Below are 4,493 nucleotides of genomic sequence, written 5' to 3' on the forward strand. Positions count from 1 at the left end.
GGATTCATTAAAACATGTGTCTGTATGGCTGACACGCAATTCTTCAAAGGGGCCCCTGATCAGATAATTAGTTTTTTGAAGCCAGAGTCATATCTTTGTCCTTTAGCAAAGTGCTGAACACAAAGTAAACATTCATAAAGGTTTGTTGAATGAATGAGAGAATGAAGAAATCATAATTTTTCTAGCCTTACGGCTATGCCAAATGTAAAAAGTGGCTTTTTTTCCAATTCATACTTTATTAACTACCATGTTAGGTTCTAATAAATCTTTGAATATCTTTGAAGAGTCATTCACATCGACTTCTCTGTACAAATTCAGTGCTATTACAGGGAGTAGAGGCTTTAAAAATCTTAATTAGAGAGCCTAGGTGGCATTTGATGGGATTAAATACCATAGTCAACAGATAAGGATCCACAGGACCTAACAAATATTGAGGAATGATTCGTAAGCACATTGGAAAACTAAGAAATCATATTAGTTTAAAATTCAAAATTAATTCTATCATACACATACCATTTTTCCCATGTAAAGAAATACATCTATTAATTTTGAAATATAAATAAGAAAACTTCTCAAGCTAAATCTCAGCTTCTCCCTCCTCAAACTCTGATGATTCAGGGTGAGTTGCTCAGGGTGAGCTGCTTTATCAAATGCATTTCTTGGAATAAGTTTCTTTTCCTGTTTTAAAAAAACAAATCTAAACCATGTCCTGGTATTACATCTTAAATATATTTTGATAGTGATGATTTGAGAAATTTAATAAAACTAGTTTGCTTTATACCCATTCCATTTCCTCCATGCAATAATAGCTGTTGAAATATTTCTTCCAAGCCTTTCTGGGGAAATTCTGAAATTATTTTACTTTCTGCATGATTCCTGTAGGATATTTGGTACACTCTGAGGCAGCCTCAAAGGAATAATTAATATCTACAGAACCATTCATTCATGAACATGGAAGGAGGGAAAAATACTGAATTTCATCATCATGTAAAATATTTAATATCCTGTTTCTTGTGGCCAATGTCCAGGGGCTTTGGGCTTTCCACTAGAATATTTTCTAACCAGATGAATCAAAGTTTGAAGCCTTTTAGAAACTTTGAAAGGGCCAACTGCTCTATATAATCTTTTTTTCTTGGGATAATGTGTTTTTAAAAACCTCCTTAAAAGAAGTAATCTGGCAGTCACCCACTGGCCATTTTGCAGTCCCAGTATTGTTCCTGTATGGGGAATACTGGGAGCTCATGGTCCCCATGGATCCATGAACTCCACCGCTAATCCCATGGTAGTACACTTAACAGCAGGTTAAAGGATGATGAGTAGAGATGTGATTTTGCCATTATCAAACAAGTATTTATCTAGTGGAGGTACTGATTTAACTTGCTAGCAGTTTATTCATTCCAAGTTAACCACTTCAAAGAGGCATATAAAACTAACCAAGTAAATTGTTTGCTTTTTGTGTAGATAAAGGCCTTAGGCAAACAATTTATACAACACACACCAATGAGGACAGTCTTTCACTTTGGGTTGTAATATGCCATCATTCTATAATAAAGCAATGCTTTCTTGGCAAGCAGGGGGTTGAGCACCATAGACAACCCTCCTCAGTGCTATGCAAAGGAAATGCATGGAAACAATGTTGTCTTGGTCTAGCAATTACAGAATTCCAAATTCTACCCTTTATACATATGTCATCTGTACCTAGGCTGTCCTAATTCGGAAATGCAAAATCTCATTTCTATATACTGGATAAAAGAAAGAGTTTTAGTTATTCCTGAGTAGGTCTTAAGAGGAGACAGAATTTATCCACTTGAATTTCAAACTTTTCTCTAATGTTAACCCACCAACTACTTCATGTTGACTTTTTTTGTTAGAAGAGGACACACACACACACACATCTTAAGGGAACTTCTGGCACTATGTTTTACCAAAAGGGCATGCAAAAGTTTTAGAGTCATCCAAATCTGATCAACTTTTCACCCTGGGTTCTAGTTCTGTTTACAGACTCCTCAGCTCACATTGTTGGAATGAAACAAATATAGCCAGTTTTGCTTTGATCTGTGGTCAGTTTAGCTTTTCAATCCTGGCACAATGGTGACATTTAAGAGGCAAGAGGATAAAATTATTTTCATTCCAGCCTTTTAAACAGGATAAAGACTTATAAAACAGCTCTGGCCAAATATGAATTTGGACCTAAACAGGCGATCTCTTTTTTATAAGAAGTCCTTCTTACACTGCTGGATATAAATAGAAGTATAAATAGTTAGGCAGTTAAACACATCCATTCTGATTTATCAGTCCTTATCTTCAGAAGCAAAATTATTGGGGAAATTGGGGGAGGAAGAATTGCAACAAAGCAAACCCAAAAACCCAAATCACGGTGAAATTGGTCCTGTAAACACATCTGCCACTTTCCAGAAAATTTCATAATAACTTTGAAAACAATTAGGCTTACAGAAAACAAAACAAACCCTTGTTTATCTCTTTACTCATCACTCAACAGTAAGTTGTTGCAATCACTCAAATTCTTGCTGCCTCACCTGCAAGCCCAGCCTTCTAATTTGACAGCAGAGACCAGTTACAAGAGATATGGGAATTGAGGGCCAGCCTATTAATTCATCATTGAAGAACCTCATTCATTTCAGGACAAAAGGTCTCCTTCCTCCACCTCAGCCCCCTTTTCCATTTTTATCACTCTTAAAGGAAACTAAGGGGAAGAGAAGGAGAATGAAATAATTTGAAGGGATATTGAATGGCATATAAGCAAAGCCCCAGGTCTGTGAGATTGCCTAACAGACACATACCTATAGATACAAGCTTGTGCGGACTAATACCACAAGTTCGGATCTACGGGTTTGTGGCAACAGGCCTCAATATCTTCTCTCGTTTGGGGCTGTGACATGTCTGAAAATAAAATGTTACAACCATTAATCCAATAAAAGAGTCTACCATTCAATTGTTTTATGCCATAAATGGAAAGGACTTCGTCCCACTCTCACAAAAGCAAAAGTTAAGCAATATCTTCTATGTTCTCCCCAACGTGCTTCCCTTGGTTTCCACTTTTTCCACAAATCCAGTGGACTTTAGGTAAACCTCATCATTTTACTGTTTATATATGGAAGACTCATTTATTCACTGCTGAACACATAATCTGGGCAAAGTGATATCAAAATGGCAAACCAGCAGAATAAAGAAATTTCTTTAAATTGTAGGCAGAGAGAAAGAACACATGAGAGCCCAAATGCAAGTCCATTCCTTTAAATACCTGTCATTACATTAAAAATGATGGTGAAATTTTCATTTTCCTATTTGCATTCTGGAAAACAACTAGAATAAACTTAGCAAGTACTACCAACGGATTTGTAGGTATATTTTTTTTTTTTTGAAAACCACTCTAGAGTAGATTTTCAGGTATATTAAGATCCATCTTCGGGAAAAGTTTGCATTTTTGTTCCCACCCCCATCCCATCCCCACACTTATTATTGATTCAAACACCAACAATGAGCAAGTTTGGGTGTACTCTGTAAAATTTGAACCATAGAAGAAATTACATAGTTGTTCCTCCTTCCCCCTGCACCCCCTGCCCCCCGCAATACTGTTTGAAAGAACAGGGATGAATCTGTTTCAGAGACCTTCTTATAAAATGATTGCGTTTGTCAACATAACATTTTTTTTCTGCAAAGCCAATGTTCTACATATAAGAAGGGAACATCCATGACAATGAACTTTCATTAATGACGCCTTTTGTGAATTGTATTGAAGACAGGCATAATCATAAGCACTTCAGGGACATATATTATACAGCTAAATAACTCCCTGTCCTAGCTGCTGGGAAACACACATGACTCCATCCCTTTACAGGACCTAAAAAGAGACCTTTTTAACTTTTGTTAGCTATAATTATGGATCCTGGCTCTCAAAATAATTATCTCATTTGCCTCAACAAATGGACATTCACTCCTTTCTCAAGAATCTGGGGCCAGGCACTGGTGGCTCATGTGTGTAATCCCAGCACTTTGGGAGCCCAAGGCTGGCAGATCACTTGAGGTCAGGAGTTCAAGAGCAGCCTGGCCAACAGGGTGAAACCCTGTCTCTACTAAAAATACAAAAAAATTAGCTGGGCATGGTGGCATGCGCCTGTAATCCCAGCTACTCTGGAGGCTGAGGCATGAGAGTTGCTTGAGCCTGGGAGGCAGAGGTTGCAATGAGCCGAGATTGTGCCACTGCACTCCAGCCTAGGCAACAGAGTGAGATTTTGTCTCAAAAAAAAAAAAAAAAAAAAGAATCTGGGAGATGAACTGAAGCCCTACCAAGGGGAACAAAAAAAGACAGAGCTGAATTGAGGAATTATTCAGAGAAAAGCGCAGGCCCTCGTGTATGCAACCTAAAAAGTTAAATAAAGAGAACAGGAAACCAACAGTACGATGAACAGAAACTGAGACATAACCATTCATAGATACTTTGTTGTTTCCCCATCTCATCACAAGTGAGCTGT

At 37.5% G+C, this 4,493-nt stretch overlaps 1 non-coding gene across 1 annotated transcript; it reads right to left on the reverse strand.

Moving 5' to 3' along the window:
* Window positions 1–2,785: 2,785 nt before the first annotated feature.
* On the reverse strand, window positions 2,786–2,865 carry MIR100 (microRNA mir-100). Its single transcript, NR_106555.1, has one exon. It is a non-coding gene; the product is annotated as a microRNA mir-100 (primary transcript).
* Between the last annotated feature and the right edge of the window lie 1,628 nt (window positions 2,866–4,493).

This window comes from Pan paniscus, chromosome 9 (genome assembly GCF_029289425.2).
Source record: "Pan paniscus chromosome 9, NHGRI_mPanPan1-v2.0_pri, whole genome shotgun sequence".
Lineage (NCBI taxonomy): Eukaryota > Metazoa > Chordata > Mammalia > Primates > Hominidae > Pan > Pan paniscus.